This window comes from Macaca thibetana, chromosome 15 (assembly GCF_024542745.1).
Source record: "Macaca thibetana thibetana isolate TM-01 chromosome 15, ASM2454274v1, whole genome shotgun sequence".
In the NCBI taxonomy this organism is placed as follows: domain Eukaryota; kingdom Metazoa; phylum Chordata; class Mammalia; order Primates; family Cercopithecidae; genus Macaca; species Macaca thibetana.
Window position 1 is genome coordinate 110121447 of NC_065592.1, and position 21197 is coordinate 110142643.

General features: G+C 46.4%; 2 long non-coding RNA genes across 6 annotated transcripts in view; one reads left to right on the forward strand and one right to left on the reverse strand.

Moving 5' to 3' along the window:
* LOC126938133 (uncharacterized) overlaps window positions 1-17838 on the forward strand; it is a 35357-nt gene extending 17519 nt beyond the window's left edge. Inside the window, exons 3-4 of one of the 2 annotated variants that reach the window (XR_007719965.1) lie at window positions 17282-17441; window positions 17674-17838. This is a non-coding gene — a long non-coding RNA (uncharacterized LOC126938133). Of the gene's footprint in view, window positions 1-17281 lie in introns of both variants that reach the window. The other variant, XR_007719964.1, reaches the window with a different exon arrangement.
* A 1451-nt stretch (window positions 17839-19289) lies between these two features.
* LOC126938132 (uncharacterized) lies at window positions 19290-19973 on the reverse strand. Of its 4 annotated transcripts, XR_007719959.1 has the most exons (5): window positions 19915-19973; window positions 19832-19868; window positions 19685-19785; window positions 19455-19638; window positions 19290-19408 (listed from the first exon to the last, which is right to left on the reverse strand). It is a non-coding gene; the product is annotated as an uncharacterized LOC126938132 (long non-coding RNA). The 4 variants fall into 4 exon arrangements; XR_007719958.1 differs by having other exon boundaries at window positions 19290-19638; XR_007719960.1 differs by lacking the exon at window positions 19832-19868 and having other exon boundaries at window positions 19290-19638; window positions 19685-19776.
* Window positions 19974-21197: the final 1224 nt, after the last annotated feature.

The window sequence follows — 21197 nt, forward strand, 5'->3', positions numbered from 1 at the left end:
CTAGGGCCAGTCTTTTACATTTCAGCCATTTTAATAAGCATGTTGTGATAGCATCAGTGATTTTAATTTGCACGTCCATAATACAAACGGTATGTAGCATCTTTTCAAGCCTTATTTGTGCACACGGTATATGTGCAATCCATATACCCTTTTTGGTGAAGTATTTGTTGAAATCTTTCATCCATATTCTTTGGATTGTTTTCTTATTACTGAGTTTTGAGAATTCTTCAAGTATTCTATATATAAGTCTTTAATCACATACATGCTTTGAAAATATTTCTCCGGTATTTGTCTTTTTATTGTTGTATTTTATTTTATTTCTTTTTTTTCCCAACATGGAGTCTTGCTGTGTCACCCAGGCTGGAGTGCAGTGGCACGATCTCAGCTCACTGCAACCTCCACCTCCCGAGTTCAATCAATTCTCCCATCTCAGCCTCCCAAGTAGCTGGGATTACAGGTGAGTGCCACCACACCCGGCTAATTTTTTGTATTTTTAATAGAGATGGGGTTTCACCATGTTGGCCAGGCTGGTCTTGAACGCCTGACCTCGTGATCCACCCACCTTGGCCTCCCAAAGTGCTGGGATTACAGGTGTGAGTCACCGTGCCTGGCCTTGTCTTTTTATTAACCTAAAATATTTTTCAAAGAACATTAGTTTGGCTGGGCACAGCAGCTTATGCCTGTAATCCCAGCACTTTGGGAGGCCAAAATGGGAGGACCACTTCAGCCTAGGAGTTTGAGATCAGCCTGGGCAACATAGTGAGACTCCATCTATACAAATAAAAAACAGATTAGCTAGGTGTGGTGGCACACACCTGTAGTCCTGGCTACTCAAGATGCTGAGGTGGGAGGATCACTTGAGCCCAGGAGGTTGAGGCTACAGTGAACCCTGGTCGCATCGCTGCACTCCAGCTTGGATGATAAAGCAAGACCCTGTCTCAAAGCAAACAAGGAGTTGGGTGCATGAGTTCTTAATTTTGGTAAAGTCTAGTTTATCAATTTTTTTCTCTTATGACTCATCCTTTTAGAGTTGTATCTAAGGAATCTTTATGTAACCCATGGTGACAAAAATTTTCTCCTATGCCTTTTTCTGGAAACATTATAACTTTAGGTATTACATTTACGTCTATAATACATTTGAAGTTAATTTGTGTAAAGGAAGATGGTCAGCAGCAGGCGGCTGTGTAAGGCAGACAGCGAATCAACCACCCCACCGAAAACAAGATGGATGGAGGTGGAGAACTGGAAACTCTGTCAAGGGTGACCGAGCCCTGCTTCTGGTTTGAGAAAATCTCACTTATGTTCCAAGTGGATGCTGAGGCAATATAAAATTATGGTTTTTCACTACAGAAAGGAAATGTACCCAGCCTACACAACCTGGCTCTGCAGTGGGTACACATACGGCCATAACGACGTGGGTGCTTGGTTACTGATTTCACTAAAAGTAGTAGTAAAACTCCAAAGGGAGAATGAGAATAGTTAAAAGACTAAATCTTCTTTCTTCTATCAGAAGAAACTCAATATGTAATGCCAAAAATCGAGAAACTGAGGCCTAGCAGCAAGAGGTGTCTTGTGAGTGATGGGAGAGAACTCCAGGGAGGACGGCCCCTGCTGGCTCCTTGGCTCCAGGTACTGAGTGGACCTCGGGGATCAGGAGGGAGCGTGGCAGAAGCCAGCTGTGTTTCGTTGTCAGCCTTTCAGTATTGTTTGATTTTATTTTAACAATATATGTGCTATTTTGCTTAAAATAAAAAAAATAGATTTGGAAATACAGGTATTATTATCAGAATTTCATAGTTTTTGTTTTTGTTTTTGTTTTTGTTTTAGTAAAGTTGAGCCTTTTTAGTTCCATAGTCTAGTGAAGGACAGAGCTAAATGAGGCTTTTCAAGATGATTAAATCAACTAAGTATAGAAAATGGTCCTTTAATTAATTGACAAACTGTTGGAATTAGAAACATCACATAGCCCCACAAGTAGGGTTGCCAGACTTAGCAAATAAAATTAAGTATGTCCCATGCAATACTTGAGATACTTATACTTTAAAAAGTATTTGTTATTTCTCTGAAATTCTAATTTAACTTAGCAGCCTAAATTTTTACCAGCAACCCTATCCCAAAAATAGTAGGAGTCATGAAAATTGCTAGAATGGGACATAATGGGGAATGAGAAGTGGAAGATTTTTCATTTACCCATCCTAGACGAAGGTGGCCCAGTATTGATCTCAAGGTATTTCTGAGTGAGATCCCAGTGTCAAGGTACATTTTTTCCTTTGTTCACTCCAGTCCTCCATGCCTCCCATAACCAGTTATAGCAAGTGCATTTGTAATAGAAAGTGGTCAAGTTGCAATCATAGAAAATGAATGTTGGCCTCCTAGGAAGATAATGAACAATTTTTAAGGGCTAAACCATGGAGCAATCAGAAATGGAACCAGCGTGCATTTCTGTTACTTTTACTTAATCCCAGAAGTGCAGTGTTGTGGGCTTTCCTGAACGGGAGAAACTTAGGTCTGCAGTTTTCTGTTTATCGTTTAGTTGTGACCCTTGCATCAGATTCTCCTCTTCTGTAAATGTAAATACATTTTTTTAGTATCGTTATAGAAAATTTTAAGCATGTGCAAAAGTAGATGAAATAGTTAAATGAACCTCCACATATTCATCACCCAGCTTCAACAACAATCAATCTATGGCCAGTCTTGTTTCATCTATACTCTTAATTCTCTCTGGCTATCTTGAAGCGAATTTCAGACATCATCTCATTTTGTATCTAAATATTTCAGCACGTATTTCTAACATACAAGGATTCCCCTTTAAAACATAACTATAATACCTTCATCATACACTCCAAAATCAACAATAATTCCAAAAAAGCATTTAAATAAAACTTGCTAGGCCAGGCGCGGTGGCTCACGTCTATAATCCCCGCACTTTGGGAGGCTGAGGAGGGTGACTCACCTGAGGTCAGGGGTTCCAGACCAGCCTGGTCAACATGGTGAAACCCCGTCTCTACTAAAAATACAAAAAACAATGACCTGGTGGCACGTGCCTGTAATCCCAGCTATTCGGGAGGCTGAGGCGGGAGAATCGCTTGAACCCAGGAGGTGGAGGTTGCAGTAAGCCGAGATCACGCCATTGCACTCCAGCCTGGAAAACAAAGTGAGACTCCGTCTCAAAAAAAAAAAAAAAAAAAAGAAAAAAGAAAAGAGTAAATAAAACTTGCTAGATGAAACAGAAATGCTGATGTCACAGGATTCTAGCCAACACAACGCTTTCTGGTACTGAACAATGTGGACCAGTTTAAGTGCCATCCTGGTACCATTTCAGAGAAGGTAAATTCAAACACTTCAATAAAGTATTAAAACAGCTTGCCATTTTCCAAGGAGCTATTAATATGGTTCATTCACTCATTTATGGATCCAACAGATGTTGGCTGAATATATACCATATCTTGTTAAGCACAGGATACAAAGACCAACAGGATCTGCCCTTTGCCCTGAAGCCATTTTATCATGAAACAAACAGGTTTACATCTAAGTACCTGGAATTCAAAGCAGAAGGAATTAGCCACAAATAAGGGTCCAAGCAGAAGTAGCAATTGAAAAAAGTTCGAAAGGGTGTGCCTCTATCCCAAGGTCAGCAGTGGAGGGCATTTCACTGGAGGCGTCAGCATGAACAAAAGCATAAAGAAGACAAAATACCCTAAATGACTCATTCTTCAAGAGCGAAGATGGGCCTGATGCCGTGGCTCATGCCTGTAATCCCAGCACTTTGGGAGGCCCAGGTGGACAGATCGCAAGGTGGAGATTGAGACCATCCTGGCTAACACGGTGAAATCCTGTCTCTACTAAAAATACAAAAAAAAAAAAAAAAAAAAAAATAGCTGGACTTGGTGGCACATGCCTGTCGTCCCAGCTATTCGGGAGGCTGAGGCAGGAGAATTGCTTGAACCCGGGAGGCGGAGGTTGCAGTGAGCCAAGATCGCGCCACTGCACACCAGCCTGGGCGACAGAGCGAGACTGCGTCTCAAAAAAAAAAAAAGACTGAAGATGATGCCTTCCGTGTCTTGGCACATCATGTGCCCTGGCCTGTGGCACTTAGTCCAGAGACTGATGCACAATGAGGCTTCAATTAATCTTTATTGATGAAATGAATGTAAAATGTACCTTTTATCCAGTAATAATTCTCAGCCCATGCTAAAACTCCTCCATCATACTGTACTGTTTTCATACACAAAGACAGCCCCAGAGCTCCTGCAGCTTCCATCAGAAAGACATTACCACTGAATTGTTTTACAACAAGGAATTGTGCTGAACGTTTTTGGAAAGACGCTGCCTCCCTTATGCTCTGCTTCTTTTCATGTGCCTAAGTGGTTAGTTGCTGAATTTTTGCTGGTCTCCTTTATTAGTTTAAAACATAACCAGAGCATCTGTGGTCCCTCACTTATCATGACCTGCCCATGGACCTTGTAATGAGCAGATATGAGATTTGCTTCACTGACCATTTTCTCTAAGAATAAAAGCCAGAGTCAAGCTTTACTAACTACATGATTAAAATTTATTGCCACTGAAAGGATTTTTCTCATGTGTGCGTGCGTGCGTGTGTGTGTGTGCGTGCGTGTAAGACGGAGAGAGAGTTGGATGAGCTCTAAATTAAAACTTAAATAGCTCTCTGTACCCTTCTGAGTAAGATTTAGTTCTATCTATTCCACAAGAGAGAAGGTCTGCGTAGTTGCCAGCCGGCCAGCCGTGTAGCAAACGTATGTGGAGTTATTTTCCATATCGTTGTGTTTATTTATATAGGCCCAATTAGACCCTTTTAAAGGCTTAACTTAGTGTGGCTGCTGCAGACAGCTAGTTTACACCAAGTCCTTCTTGGCAAGACTTGAAAGCAAACAGTAAATAGCGTAAACAATTGTATGTGATTATACGCTGCTAAATAATGTGCATCTGGGATGACAAACCAAACTTATTAAACAGACAACAAATAGCTGAGGTAAATATCGAATATGTTAACTCTACAGAACACAGAGCTGGATCTCGTCAAAGCGTTATTAACGCGGCACAGCTGGATTAGAATAAAAGAGCCATTTAGACTTAAAAGCAGGGGATCTCCAAGTTAGAAAGTCTGGATTCTGTTCCCGTCTCCATCACTAATTCACTAAGTGACACTGATTATTACTTTGATTTTTGCCTGCATTTTCCCATCAATAGAAAGGGAATTTCAGGACTGTTCCCGAGAGCTGGAGAGAATGGTTGCCAGATGCCTTCCCAGGAAGGGAACGAAACGAAAGAGAGCCGCTGTCTGGACGCCTCCTGCCTTGCCCTGCAGTCTCCCAGACTCTCATGCCCCCTGGAAAAGAGAGTCGGCCTGGGCAGACATTGGTGAGGAGATGACAGTTGAAAGTCAGGTCACCACTGTGACCGTGGCCAGCTTTGGGGACTCGGCTTCCGTATGGGGAGGTTGGATACTGATGACCAGCTCTGCTTCTGACAGCGGGAGGGGAGGGGAGCAGGGCCCCCCAGAGACATTCGGGACCATACATGACTATGAGCATCTTTCAGTCGTCTCCCACAGAACTTGATTCTAATGGAACTTGCTTTAAAGCAAAGCATTGCCAATCAATTCTTGTTGTCTACCTCGCACACAGGGTTCCCACTATTCTCTAGACAGAAATTTTCAACTTAGCTGCAAAGAAGAATCATCCAAGGATATTTTTTAAATCCTGTACTCCCAGCCTGGGAGTGGGATCAAAGCTCCAGTATTTTTTTTAAGTCCCCTGGGTGGTTACAAAGTGCATCCAAGGTTGAGAGGAACTGAATTACTGGTCTAAATCACTGACCATGATTTAAAGGAGCGGTGCTCCTTTTTTTTTTGAAACGGAGTCTCGCTCTGTCGCCCAGGCTGGAGTGCAGTGGTGTGATCTCGGCTCACTGCAAGCTCCACCTCCCGGGTTCACGCCATTCGCCTGCCTCAGCCTCCTGAGTAGCTGGGACTACAGGTGCCCACTACCATGCCCGGCTAATTTTGTTGTATTTTTTTTTAGTAGAGATGGGGTTTCACCATGTTAGCCAGGATGGTCTTGATCTCCTGACCTTGTGATCTGCCCGCCTCAGCCTCCCAAAGTGCTGGGATTACGGGCGTGAGCCACTGCGCCCAGCCAGCAGCGGTGCTCCTTAACCTTGAGGATGCACTTGAATCACCTGTGGTGGTTTAAATGTCACGTCTGCCTTGGCTCCACCCAGGCAATATGTTTCCAAATAGATCTCAAATACAACATTTGTATTAATTCAGGCCACCAGCATCTCTTTCCTCCACCCCTGCAACAGGGTCTCTATTTCCCTGGCACCCAGAATGAGCCTTTGGAGCATAAATCTGGTCATTTATTGCCCTTCTCTCAATCCTTCAATGGCTCATGCCTGTAATCCCAGTACTTTGGGAGGCCAAGGCGGGCAGATCACCTGAGGTCAGCAGTTCAAGACCAGCCTGGCCAACATGGTAACCTCGTCTCTACTAAAAATACAAAAAAAAAAAAAAGTGGCTGGGCATGGTGGCGGGGCACCTGTAATCCCAGCTACTCAGGAGGCTGAGGCAGGAGAACCTCTGGAACCCAGGAGGCAGAGGTTCCAGTGAGCCGAGATCACGCCGCTGCATTCCAGCCTGGGCAACAGAGCGAGACTCCATTAAAAAAAAAAAAGACAAGGAGACAAGGAGATGGAGCAAGGAAGGCGACTTTATTTCCGAGAGCCAGCAAGCCGAGAGGATGGAGGACCAATATGCTGAAGAACCACCTTAAGTCCAAATTTCAGGCCCTTTTAATGTTGAGGGCAGAGGGAAGAGGAGGGCCTTGCGATCAAGAGGTGACCAATGACCGCAGACATTTGGGTTCCAATGAGGGTCCAGGAAGGCTGGGAGTTTATTTGTCCTTGTCAGGTCACAGCGCTCCTATAAACCTTTAACAAAACGTCATTGTTTATGCACGTCCCCTTTAATCCCAGAGTTAGTTTGAAAACCTGCACGATGGCTGTTTTTGCATTTTATCTCAGCACTCTAAAATTATCCTAGCCACATGCAGAAATGGGTAAAGGGCCTCTGAAACGACAGTGGAGTGAGTTACGTTCTGCTCTTTCACCGCTGCGTTCCCGGACTTGCCAAGCGCCTGTTCATCCTGGGGTCTTTGTACTTGCTGTCCGTCTCTCTGTCTGGAAGATTTCCTTCCGGAGCCACACACGGCTGGCTCCCTTGCTTCATTCAGGACTTTGCCCCTCACTGAATGCCTTTCTTGATGATGCCCATCTCAAATTTCCCTTTGTTTTGTCCCCTTGCCCTGCTCTATTCTCTTTCACGGCTTTTACCATTACCAGAAACCAGGTGACTTGCTAGTGTATCTATTTATTGCCCATTTTCCCCCAGAGAACAGGAACTCTATGAGGGCTAGGACTTCGTTTGCCTTGTACCAGAATACCTAGAATAGTGCCTGGCACACAGTTGGCACTCAGGACCTAGTGAATGAATGGATAAGTAAATGTCGCCTACTCCCACTTCGCTGTCACGCTCAAACATGTAATTAGGAGGCTATCCCAGAAAGACGGGATAAGTACATGTCGCCTGCCCCCACTTCTCTGTCACACTCGAACGTGTGATTCGGAGGCTACCCCAGAAAGAGGCTTTTTAGGTCCGCCAGGTTTCTCAAATAGAGCAACCTGTGGCCGGGTGCAGTGGCTCACGCCTGTAATCCCAGCACTTTGGGAGGCCGAGGCAGGAGGATCACGAGGTCAGGAGATCGAGACCATCCTGGCTAACGCGTTGAAACCCCATCTCTACTAAAAATACAAAAAACTAGCCGGGCGTGGTGGCGGCGCCTGTGGTCCCAGCTACTCAGGAGGCTGAGGCAGGAGAATGGCTTGAACAGGGGAGGCGGAGCTTGTAGTGAGCCGAGATCCAGCCTGAGCTACAGAGTGAGACTCCGTCCCAAAATAAATAAATAAATAAATAATAATAATAAATAAAATAAAGCACCCTGTGAAAGCATTTTGCTCTCACTTATTTGACTTTCTTTCATTTAAAACTTGAATTTTCCTAGATCTCACCAGTTCTTGAATACATTCAGTCATTAAAAAAAATCAATAAAATTGTCTTTTTGTTGGAAAAGAGCGATTGTTCCAAATTAGGGCTGTAAGATTTAGCAAATAAAAATATAAGATATCCAATGAAATCTGAATCTCATATAAACAATAATTCTTTAGTATCAGTATGTCCAATGCAATATTTGGGACATATGCTAAATAAATGCTTCTTATCTGAAATTCAAATTGAATCTGACAATCTTAACACAAAATGAAATGAAATTTGTTTTGGTACAGGAGAAGGTATGAAGTCAGATAACCTAGTTTGAATCTTAGCCACTTGATAGTTATATAAACTCTGGGAAGTTATTTCACTTTGTCAAGCTGTAGTTTCCCCATCTCTAAACCGATTAGATAGTAATACCGGCTTTGTATGGTTATTGTAAAGATTAAATTTTTTTTTAAGATAGTGTCTCGCTCTGTCACCCAGGCTGGAGTGCAGTGGTGTGATCAGGGATCACTGCAGCCTCAACCTCCTGGGTTCAAGCGATCCTCCCACCTCAGCCTCCCAAGTGGCTGGGACTGCGGGCATGCGCCACTACGCCAGACTAGTTTTTGTATTTTTAGTAGAGACAGGGTTTTGCCGTGTTGCCAAAGCTGTTCTCAAACTCATGAGCTCAAGTGATCCACCTGCCTTGGCCTACCAAAGTGCTGGGATTACAAGCTTGTGTCACCATACACGGCTGAAGATTAAATTTTTAAAAACTAACTCACTCATTTCGTATACCACCTGGCCGCAATCAGGACAAATATTATTCTCATCAGTATTATTAAATGGAGAGTGAACAGTCATCGATCGTCTTCTTCTGTCCAGGACTGCAGTTCTGTCCAGGACTGAGGGGTTTCCTAGGACGTGAGACTCTCAGTGCTAAAGCTGGACAAGTCTCATGCAGCCGGGACACCTGGTCATTTTTAAAAGCTCCCTAGAAAAGGTCGTTGGTGCCATATGACTGACTGGCTTCAAGCTGTAAGTAATGTATGAGGAGTGTTTTCTATCAGTTATCAAAAAATGTCAGGTTGCAATGGAAGTTTTTCAGTCTGTATTTCAACATGAACATTCATTTTGCTATTGACCCCAGGCACATTTAGCTCCCTGTTACTGTAAGGTGTGTTTTAGTCCTGTGTTTTTAGAAAATCGTTCAAATGGCACCGTCAATGTTGATTAATACATTTTTTTTTTTTTGAGATGGAGTCTCGCTCTGTCGCCCAGGCTGGAGTGCAGTGACGTGATCTCGGCTCACTGCAAGCTCCGCCTCCCGGGTTCACACCATTCTCCTGCCTCAGCCTCCCCAGTAGCGGGGACTATGGGCGCCACCACCACGCCCCGCTAGTAATTTGTATTTTTTAGTAGAGACGGGGTTTCACCGTGTTAGCCAGGATGGTCTCAATCTCCTGACCTCGTGATCCGCCTGCTGCCTCAGCCTCCCAAAGTGCTGGAATTACAGGCGTGAGTCACTGAACAAGTCGCTGAAACAACTTGTTTCAGCCAGGCGCGGTGGTTTATGCCTGTAATCCCAACACTTTTCAAGGCCAAGGTGGGTGGATCACCTGAGGTCAGGAGTTCAAGACCAACCTGGCTAACATGGTGAAATCTCATCTCTACTAAAAATATAAAAATTAGCCATGTGTGGTGGCGCATGCCTGTAATCCCAGCAACTACTCAAGAGGCTGAGGCAGAAGAATCGCTTGAACCCGGGAGGCGGAGGTTGCAGTGAGCCGAGATCACACCACTGCAGCAGTCCAGCCTGGGTGACAGAGTGAGATTCAAAAAAAAACAAAAACAAAAAGAAAAGAAAGAAAACAACTTGTTTCTTGTTTCACAGTTAAAATGGTGCTAATTTATTCAAGTGCAATTGTTGAACACAAGGTTCAAAAAGGTTATATCCTAAACCTCTTAAGCAGGAGAAATGAAAAGGATGCTCTCGAATACTCTGTCAATCCAGTAGCTGCCCCTGCCTCAACCAAAGAGGTGGCACTTCATAGAGTGCTGAATTCAGAGAAGAATACAGCCCCTGGCATCCCTGTGGTTTTGCCCAGTGACCAACAGTAACAGAGTCGTTGCGCAGCGTCTGGGTACTGGATTTTACCTCTCAGAACTAGTCTCATCCACACAAAGCACGGAAGACTTGGCCAAGGCATAGGACAGCATCTCGGCCATGTAATGGCAAGAGTGTGAGCAACAGAAGACGGGAAGCAGAAGGGAGGTGGAAGGAAGGTGGAGACAAGCCCCGGTGAGCCAGTATCCTCCTCTCAGAAAGGGGGAGGGTTCTGGAAGGAGAACTAGAGGTTCAGGCATGTTATTTATTACAATAATATTCAAGTGTAGTATATTATTTGTAGCTACAAAGATAACCAGTAGAGGATCTTCTGATTATCACCTACCTATCAAGCACTAGGAGAAGTGAGAAGAAGAGATGAGATACCCAAAACTAAACTAAAACAACATTTTTCTTACCAGAGTTGGCAAATAGTCAAGAAATTGAGGTTGAGTGAAGTGGCTCACACCTATAATCCCAGCACTTTAGGAGGCTGGGGCAGGAGGATTGCTTGAGCCCAAGAGTTTGAGACCAGCTGGGACAATGTGGCAAGACCCTAAAAAACGTACAGAATACTAACAGGGTGTGGTGGCATGAACCTGCAGTCCCAGCTACTCTGAGGCTGAGGTTGGAGGATCCCTTTGATCCCAGGAGGTCAAGGCTGCAGTGAACTATGATCAAACAACTGCAATTCCCCCTGGGTGATAGGGCGAGACCCTGTCCCAAAGAGAGAGAGAGAGAGCAAAGAGGGAGGAAGGGAGGGAGAAAGGAACGAAGGAAGGAAAGAAGGAAGGGAGGAAGGGACGGAGGGAGGGAGGGACGGAGGGAAGAAGGAAGGGAGGGAGGGAGGAAGGGAGGGACAGAGGGAGGAAGGAAGGAAGGGAGGGAGGGAGGGAGGAAGGGAGGGAGGAAGGAAGGAAGGGAGGGAGGGAGGAAGGGAGGGAGGGAGGAAGGGAGGGAGGAAGGAAGGAAGGGAGGGAGGAAGGGAGGGAGGAAGGAAGGAAGGGAGGGAGGGAGGGAGGAAGGGAGGGAGGGACGGAGGGAGGAAGGAAGGGAGGGAGGGAGGAAGGGAGGGAGGGAGGAAGGAAGGAAGGAAGGGAGGGAGGGAGGAAGGGAGGGAGGGAGGAAGGAAGGGAGGGAGGAAGGGAGGGACAGAGGGAGGAAGGAAGGAAGGAAGGGAGGAAGGGAGGGAGGAAGGGAGGGAGGAAGGGAGGGATGGAGGAAGGAAGGGAGGGAGGAAGGGAGGGAGGAAGGGAGGGAGGGAGGGAGGAAGGGAGGGAGGGAGGAAGGAAGGGAGGGAGGGAAGAAGGGAGGGAGGAAGGGAGGGAGGGAGGAAGGAAGGGAGGGAGGAAGGAAGGAAGGGAGGGAGGAAGGGAGGGAGGAAGGAAGGAAGGGAGGGAGGGAGGAAGGAAGGAAGGGAGGGGGAGGGAGGAAGGAAGGAAGGGAGGGGGAGGGAGGGAGGGACGGAGGGAGGGAGGAAGGGAGGGAGGGAGGGAGGGAGGAAGGAAGGAAGGGGGAGGGAGGGAGGAAGGAAGGAAGGAAGGAAGGGAGGGAGGGAGGGAGGAAGGGAGGGACAGAGGGAGGAAGGAAGGAAGGAAGGGAGGAAGGGAGGGAGGAAGGGAGGGAGGAAGGGAGGGAGGAAGGGAGGGAGGGAGGAAGGAAGGGAGGGAGGAAGGAAGGGAGGGAGGAAGGAAGGGAGGGAGGAAGGGAGGGAGGAAGGGAGGGAGGAAGGGAGGGAGGGAGGAAGGAAGGAAGGACGGACGGAAGGAAGGAATTGAGAAATAAGTATATAAGTACAGAGATGAGTTGGAAACCACCCAGGAGGACTGAGTGTAGACTTCTGTTGTTGCTGCTGGCACTGGTTAGACTGAAGAGGGGGAGGGGAGGCCGCTGATGTCATCGAGGACTGCTGAGCCTGACTCACTGGCATGTGCACCACTGCTTTGATTTAAAAACCAATGGGCCGGGCGTGGTGGCTCACGCCTGTTATCCCAGCACTTTGGGAGGCCAAGGCGGACAGATCACAAGGTCAGGAGTTTGAGACCAGCCTGACCAACACGGTGAAACTAAAAATAAAAAAAAATTAGCCGGGCATGGTGGCGGGCCCCTGTAATCCCAGTTACTCAGGAGGCTGAGGCAGGAGAATCGCTTGAACCCGGGAGGTGGAGGTTGCGGTGAGTTGAGATCACGCCACTGCCTTCCAGCCTGGACGACAGAGCGAGACTCTGTCTGAAAAAAAATAAAGAAAATAAATAAAAACCAATGAAAAGATAGTGCTATTGTAATACAAAGATGTAGTCATCTTCCTCTTTCTAGGCAAAAGTAGGTAATATTCTTAGTGTTATTTGCCTGGTGAGCCTTCAGAAAATCACTTAGAATTGCTTATACTTATTTTGTGCTTCAAGGGCCTTAGAAATTACTTGGAAGAATTCAGACTACTAAGCAAAGAGATATTCTAGAAGATGGAATGAGAGGAAGAAAGAGAAGAAAGTAAGTCCAAGATTGCTTTCTTGATACCCCCAATAGCGAAAATAGTACCCATTAGCTTTAAATTCCAAAAGCATTAGTACTGACCCCAATTCTAGGTACACATGGGAATGCCACCTTTCCTCAGGCCTTCTGGCCTCCTAAGTTCCTGTTCTCTGCCTCTCTATACCTAGGGCTTGTTTACTTGGCACTAAACAATTTACAAAACATTTTTCATTTCACTTCACTTTCCATCTGATTTACATTTTTCAAACATGCAACATTTAAATATTTCAAACATGCAACATTATCTTTGATAGATCATTTATCACCTTCTGCATGTAAGAAGGATGTGCCGTCTGCATGAGGGAGATGGGTGATGTTTCTTTAAACCCGGACTCTTTGGTCTTAGCAACAAATCGACTTACTCATCCTGAGTACACTGCCAGAAAGGACTGCGAGTAAATCCTTCTTGGTCCAGCTGTTAGTTGAGTACAAATAAACACACGCTGGGAGTGGAAGGCCTGCTTTGTTCTCTGTTTTTCTTTCTGACTTGAACTTGGATTTTCCTTCCCAATCAAGAGTTATTATAGCTCAGACTGCTAATCTGAATTGAAAGCCTTCCAAGCATAAAGGAGTCCTTCTCAGGGTTAGAGACTCACGTCAAGCGCAGATGCACTCTGTAAGGAGCGTGTCTCCGATCACTGCCAGGAGTCTTCTTTAGAATTTGCCCTTTCCTGCAGCCAGCCCCTCTCTTTCAAGGACTCCCTCCCATCCAGGCCCAGTTTCACACCCCCCCAGGGCTGCGTGCGTCCGTAAAGGTACCAGCTCAGGGGCAGACGAAGAACTAAGGGGTGAGGGGAAAGAAGCCAGTGTGAACCGAAGCCAGGTGGGGGACACCTGTCTCTCTCCCCCATCCCCGAACCTGAGCAATGCAGACACGAATCCCTCACGATTGTTTCTGTGGTATTGAACCGTGGTGGCAATGACGGCCGTGACTTCACTGAAGAAAGCGGAACAGCTGGCAGGGCCTGGTGGGTGTGCTCCTAATTTGTGGACAGAGAGCTTTGTAGTTCACAAGGGGTTCCGGCCTGCACTGACTGGAGCCAGACAGGGAAAGAAAAAAAAAGCCCTTTTATTGAAAACGTGACCTTCTTCCCACTGAAGTCAATGTCAAAATTTGCTTTTGTGAGGGGCCAAAGGGTTGAGTCCTACAGTTTAAAAAAAGGAACACACACACGCACAAAGGCATTCTTCTTTCAGGCCAGTCACACTTTTCTCTTGAATTCAGAATGCCTGCTGCCTTCTCGTGGCTGATAAGTGCACAGAATGAACTTAGAACCTGTGGATATGATTTCTTAAAGATGCTAGCATCTCCATCTCTTTAAAGATACTTCCTTTTATTTTTTATTTTTATTTATTTATTTATTTTTGAGGCGGAGTCTCGCTCTGTCGCCCAGGCTGGAGTGCAGCGGAGCAATCTCGGTCACTGCAAGCTCCGCCTCCCGGGTTCATGCCGTTCTCCTGCCTCAGCCTCCCGAGTAGCTGGGACTACAGGCGCCTGACACCTCGCCCGGCTGATTTTTTGCATTTTTAGTAGAGACGAGGTTTCACCATGTTAACCAGGATGGTCTCGATCTCCTGACCTTGTGATCTGCCCACCTCAGCCTCCCAAAGTGCTGGGATTACACGCGTGAGCCACTGTGCCCGGCTTGTTTTTTTTTTTTTTTTTCCTGAGGGCGGGAGAGTGCAGTGATACAATCACATCTCACTGGAGCATCAACCTCTTGAGCTCAAGCAATCCTCCCACCTCAGCTCCCGAGTACCAGGGACTATAGGAGCACACAGCCACAGACAGCTCATCTGCTTTTATGTTTTGTAGAGATGGTGTTTTGTCATATTGTCCAGGCTGGTCTCTAACTCCTGGGCTCAAGCAGTCCTCCCACCTCGGCCTTCCAAAGTGCTGGGATTACAGGCATGAGCCACTGCATCTGGCCAGAATTCCTTTATTTCCAAATAAAAATTTGAGAATTCTTTCAGTTTGAGAAATCATTCTTGGGTCGATGTGAAACAAGATGGTGTATTTCTAAAACTTTCTGAAGTAAAAGGGGCAAGGTGGGCACACAGGGCCAGGTGGAGGATGGGGAGGTGGCTGATGTGAAAGTTCCAGACACCTGGAGGAAATCATTTCTGTCAAACCCAGACAAAATAGGGCCAGGAAGGAGAGAAGGCTCAGGCTTACATTCTGCGACAAGCGATTTCCAAGGACTTTCTGTGAGCCCTTCACACATCTCCTGCTTTAATAAGGTTTATCACTAGACATTCTTTTTTTTTAGACGGAGTTCCGCTCTTGTTACCCTGACTGGAGTACAATGGCATGATCTCGGCTCACTGCAACCTCTGCCTCCCAGTTTCAAGAGATTCTCTTGCTTCAGCCTTCCGGAGTCGCTGGGACTACAGGCATGCGCCACCGCACCTGGCTAATTTTGTATTTTTAGTAGAGACGGGGTTTCTCCATGTTGGTCAGGCTGGTCTCGAACTCCCGACCTTAGGTGATCTGCCCACCTTGGCCTCCCAAAGTGCTGGGATTACAGGCATGAGCCACCACACCCAGCTTATCACTACACATTCTTTTTTGAGATGAAGTCTCGCTCTGTCGCCCAGGCTGGAGTGCAGTGTCGCGATCTCGGCTCACTGCAAGCTCCGCCTCCCGGGTTCATGCCATTCTCCTGCCTCAGCCTCCCGAGTAGCTGGGACTACAGGTGCCGCCAACGCGCCCGGCTAATTTTTCATACTTTTAGTAGAGACGGGGTTTCACCGTGTTAGCCAGGATGGTCTCGATCTCCTGACCTTGTGATCCGCCCGCCTCAGCCTCCCAAAGTGCTGGGATGACAGGCGTGAGCCGCTGCGCCCGGCCCCACATTCTTTAGGTCTGCAGTGATTCAAATAAAATGTTCTTGGAAGAAAAGTGTTCTTCCCAATGAACTGACAACAACTCTAGCTTTGAACCTCTGGAACCAATGAACTTGTTTCTAAGCAGCTTATGTCAATTTATTTTTGCCAATCAAAGCTCCCCTCCCCACTCCTCGCTGGGCACACCGGTGGCTCGCCATGCCATGCATTCCCGTCTATAATCCTTACTTCTATTCTTGAGTAAACCCAACATATTTAGAGACAATTTTCTCTGGTGTCTTTTTTTTTTTAGGTCGATCCTGACTTTTTTTTAGTCAGTGTCAGTAGAGGTTAGTTCATACCTTTACAATTATATGGCTTGAAAAGCCAGTCTTGACTGTCACATAAACCTACCTGCCTTTGTCTTATTCCCTCGAGTAAACGTGTGTCATTCTTTGGCCACCCAGGGGCATTCTCCCTTCCCAGCACTACTTGTGGACTCTTCTAGGAAATCCCTCCTTTCTCATTCTCAGCCCGGTGGCTTGGGAGGGATTCACGCACCTCCTGCTCCAGGGGTGGACTGTGGTTGGCGAAACCAATCAGCTTTTCCCATGTACTTACTTGCATCCTCCGCTGATTCCCGATAAACCAGCGACCCACTCAGATCCGTGAAGACACAGGAGCCTTTGAGGCCTCTGGGAAGACGCAGGAGCCTTTGAGGCCTCTGGGAAAGACAAGCTTCCTCCTCTTCCAGAGATGCACCGGGAAGGAAGCTTGCTCCTCCTCCGGAAGGCACAGGGAGATCTGAGCCTGAAGCTGCTGCAGCCATTTCCTGCCACGCGTGGAGAGAGGATGGGGATGGAAGGCAGGGCCAGCGTGGTATCTGAGGATGAAGCTGAGGCAGAGAGAAGCTCGTGTCCGGGAGTTCTTGTTTGGACTGCTAGATCAAACCTTACCTGAGGCCAACGTCTGTCTGTGGAGGTTTCTGTTGTGTAAGCCAAGAAACGTCCATTGTTGTTTAAGCCAGGTCACATTGGCTTCCCTGCTGCTTATGATACAATAGCCCTAAATGATGTAAGTCCCTTGTTAAGAACATTCTATGACTCCCCACTGTCCGTAAAAAAAAGTGAATGGACATAAACATCTCCTCAATGGTAGCGATCGCTTCATAGGCATATACTTATCCTCAAACTTATTGAGATGTATACATTAAGTAGACACAGCTTTTTATATGTCACTCATATCTCAATAAAGTGATTTTCTTTTTTTTTTTTTTAAGACAAATGAGCTTAAATTCCTCACCTTACCACCGGAGACAGTGCACAAGTGGAACGCAGGCGACCTTTTTCTTCTCGTCGAACTCGTCTTTAGCTGTTCCTTCTGGCTTGTCCCTTTTCTCTGCTTATCCCTCCTTAAATTTTACATTTTCCACGATCTAAATTTCACATCATTCCTGATCTTTCCAAACAATACTTCTCTCTCTTGATCTCTGTTTCCCTTCACATTCTTCTTCCCATTATGATTTAAACTGCTGTCTTTTCTTTGCCCTTTTCCTAGACTGTCATGTAATTCTGAATTACTTTAATGTATATTTAACCTGTCTTCTTGAGCACAGGTCTTACAGGCTTCTGATCAATGTCTAGCTCATAGCATCTGGAACTATGCCTTATACATGGTAGGTATTAGAAACACGTGCTGGGTAGTTGGCAATAGCAGTGGTTTTTGATCAATGTCAACACAAATGCTTATGTCTGATTACGGATCAGGACTCAGAGACTACCTAGACGCCCGCAGACAACAGACCAGAGGGGTCCAACAGACCAGAGGGGTCCGGCGAAATACAGAGGGGTCCGGCTAAATGGTTTTCACCTGAGAAGGCAACGGGCTACTCCACTGTAAGAAAACCATCTGTATGAAAGAATCTTGGTGAGTGGACTGTAATCTAACTCTTTAAATCCCAGGGCTCATGGAAACAAATGAGGTAAACTTGTTTGACTAATATATCTCTATTGTGAAAGCACACTGGAGCTTGCTTAATCGTAAGCAGGTACCAAGTGGCCATATAATATAGCCCTGTGAGTCAAGAGCTGCCTGTGGCCAAACAGGCTGCCAAGAAGCCGTGTAATTTGGTGGTCCCAACTCCCTGTTCTGTGTGGAGCCTCCAGGTGACTGGCCAATCAAGAGGCCCGTAGACCAGGTCGCCCGCAGAGCAGCTATGCAGAGCCGTCATGCCGTCATTTCCTGCATCACTTCCCACCTACCTTCCCTCTGGCTTCACAGAGTCTGTTTACAAGGAGAAGTGAATGCCGTATTCTGCTTGGCCTGCAGGGTAGGTGTTATTGGAACTCTTTAAAGCTTTATGACATTCAGTGGTGTACTTCCCTCGCATTCCTGCGTGACCCACGTCACGGTGGAAACGGGCTGTCCTTCGCATTTCACAGGCTGCACACTTAATGACATCACTCTGTGAGATGAAGGGAGAGCTGTGAGAAAACCTAATTTGGCCTGCTGCAGCAACAGTTGCCTTAATTAGTCTCGATTTTTAATGCAATAAAAGGAATCAAGGTAAAGGTGGCTGGCCAGGAAAATTAATAAGCTTTCAGGTACACTTGGTTACTATGATTTTTCTGTTAGTAGAAAATGTTGTTAAGCTGCTATTTTGCTCTCTGTCTTGAGAACACAGATTACAAGAAAAAAAGAAAGATACACCCAGACATTGTTAAAAAGGCATTAGGCCGGGGTGCGGTGGCTCATGCCTGTCATCCTAGCACTTTGGGAGGCCAAGGCGGGCGGATCACGAGGTCAGTAGTTCGAGACCAGCCTGGCCAACATGGTGAAACCCCCGTCTCTACTAAAAATACAAAAATTAGTTGGGTGCAGTGGTGGGCGCCTGTAATCCCAGCTACTCAGGAGGTTGAGGCAGGAGAATCATTTCAACCTGGGAGGTGGAGGTTGCAGTGAGCTGAGATGGTGCCATTGCACTCCAGCCTGGGTAACAGGGTGAGACTTCGTCTCAAAAAAAAAGCATTAAGGTGAACTATCTGGTACTGTCTGCCAACTCGGCATCTTATTTATTCCAGAGAGCTCTTTTTCTCTGAATTGGTTCTTTCCCCTCCTTGCTAAGAGCCTTATCATATTATGAAACACAAATATGTAATATGGAGCTGGACTGGGTTCACTCTTCACTGTAAAGCCGCATTATCTACATTGGCATCCCTCTTGAGCAATCTTCAAGCAAAGAGGCATTTGGGACATCAGTAGAAGGGACATTTTTCCTGTGCGTGGGCTGTATTCTTCTGAGTAAATAGATGCTTTAAAACCAGCCAAGTCTCCATTTGGTGCATCTGAGTAGGAGTTTGATATTTGCACTGAGAAATATTGAATTCCTAGAACACCAAGAGGTGATTCAAGAATTTTCTTTCAAGCCAGTTACTTTAAATAAAACTTATTTACATATTCATGAGCAGATATATTTCTTTAGTATGTGCTAAGCATGAAAAAAAAGAGCATCAACCATCAAGTTTACCTTTGCTATGGGCATGTCTTGTGATACATCAGAAACTTAGGTGACATGGTTTTGAGAAAAAAAAAAGGATTCCATGTGAGGTCCTCAGGAGGAATAACGACCCTGATCTTTCACACCTGTGGAGTTAGAACAACCATAGCCCTGATGAGGTCTCTGATGTGTTGTGATTGTGAATTTAAATCCCGTGCTGTAAGTTATCAAATCACTCGCTAGTCAGGGGCATTCACATCCAAAGCAGCTTGTTCGCCCTCTTCCTCGTGTAAGACACACAGCACCTCTCACACCTTGTTCGCCCTCTTCCTCGTGTAAGACACACAGCACCTCTCACACCTTGTTCGCCCTCTTCCTCGTGTAAGACACACAGCACCTCTCACAACTTGTTCACCCTCTTCCTCGTGTAAGACACACAGCACCTCTCACACCTTGTTCGCCCTCTTCCTCCTGTAAGACACACAGCACCTCTCACACCTTGTTCGCCCTCTTCCTCGTGTAAGACACACAGCACCTCTCACACCTTGTTCGCCCTCTTCCTCCTGTAAGACACACAGCACCTCTCACACCTTGTTCGCCCTCTTCCTCCTGTAAGACACACAGCACCTCTCACACCTTGTTCGCCCTCTTTCTTGTGTAAGACACACAGCACCTCTCACAGCTTGTTCACCCTCTTCCTCCTGTAAGACACACAGCACCTCTCACACCTTGTTCGCCCTCTTCCTCCTGTAAGACACACAGCACCTCTCACAGCTTGTTCACCCTCTTCCTTGTGTAAGACACACAGCACCTCTCACACCTTGTTCGCCCTCTTCCTCGTGTAAGACACACAGGACCTCTCACAACTTGTTCGCCCTCTTCCTCGTGTAAGACACACAGCACCTCTCACAGCTTGTTAAAGACATTTCTCCAGAAAAACGGCAACGTCTCCCCTCCCCCCACTCTCACCTCCATAAAGGCCACAAATACTACCGATGGAAACGAAAGCACAGGTGACAAGATCGAACAGAGGGTGGTGTTTATGCTCAGTCTCTCGAACATCAAGGTTGCTGTGGTTGTGTGACCTTCAGCCAGCCACTCCACCGATCTAAGCCTTGCTCTGTCCTTTCTTCCCTCGTGCCTTCATTTCTTCATCCTCTCACATACGTAGTATTTATAGACCACGCGCTGTGCTTCAGGCCCTGGCCTAGGGGCTCTGGATATAACAGTGAAGTAAGCCAAGTCCCTGCCCTCGTGCAGCTTATGTTCTGACGAGCGGAGGGAGAAGGAAGACAGACAACAGGCCATAGCATCTGGCCATTTGTGGCCAATTCACTGGGACAAATCAAGCAACTTTATTCTTGTTTAATGGACAAGGCTTTAAATTCCATTATATTAAAATAAGGACTCTGTGCCTTTTAGTTAACCTTTATAAAATATTGCAAAGGGCTGGGCACAGTGGCTCACATCGGTAACCCCAGCACTTTGGGGAGGCCGAGGCAAGCGGATCACTTGAGGTCAGGAGTTTAAGACCAGCCTGGCGAACGTGGCGAAATCCCATCTCTATCAAAAATACAAAAATTATGTGATGGGATGTGATGGCACACGCCTGTAATCCCAGCTACTTGGGAGGCTGAGGCAGGAGAATCACTTGAACCCGGAGGCAGAGGTTGCAGTGAGCTGAGATTGTGCCACTGAACTCTAGCATGGGCAACAGAGAGAGATTCCATTTAAAAAATAAAAATAAATGGCTGGGCGCCGTGGCTCGCACCTATAATCCCAGCACTTTGGGAGGCCGAGGGAGGCAGATCATGAGGTCAAGAGATCAAGACCATCCTGTTCAACATGGTAAAACCCTGTGTCTACTAAAAATACAAAAATTAGCCGGGCGAGGTGGCGGCGCCTGTAGTCCCAGCTACTCGGGAGGCTGAGGAAGGAGAATCGCTTGAACCCGGGAGGCAGAGGTTGCAGTGACCCGAAATCGTGCCTCTGCACTCCAGCCTGGCAGCAGAGTGAGACTCCGTCTAAAAAATAAAATAAAATAAATTTAAAAAATAAAATAAAATATTGCAAAGGGCTCATTCTGGTACATTTTTAGAGTATCATTCAATTTAACCTGGAGACAAAGGAGAGAACAGGGCAGGCCCTCCTCCACTTACTGAATGTTACCCCTGCAGAAGTCATTT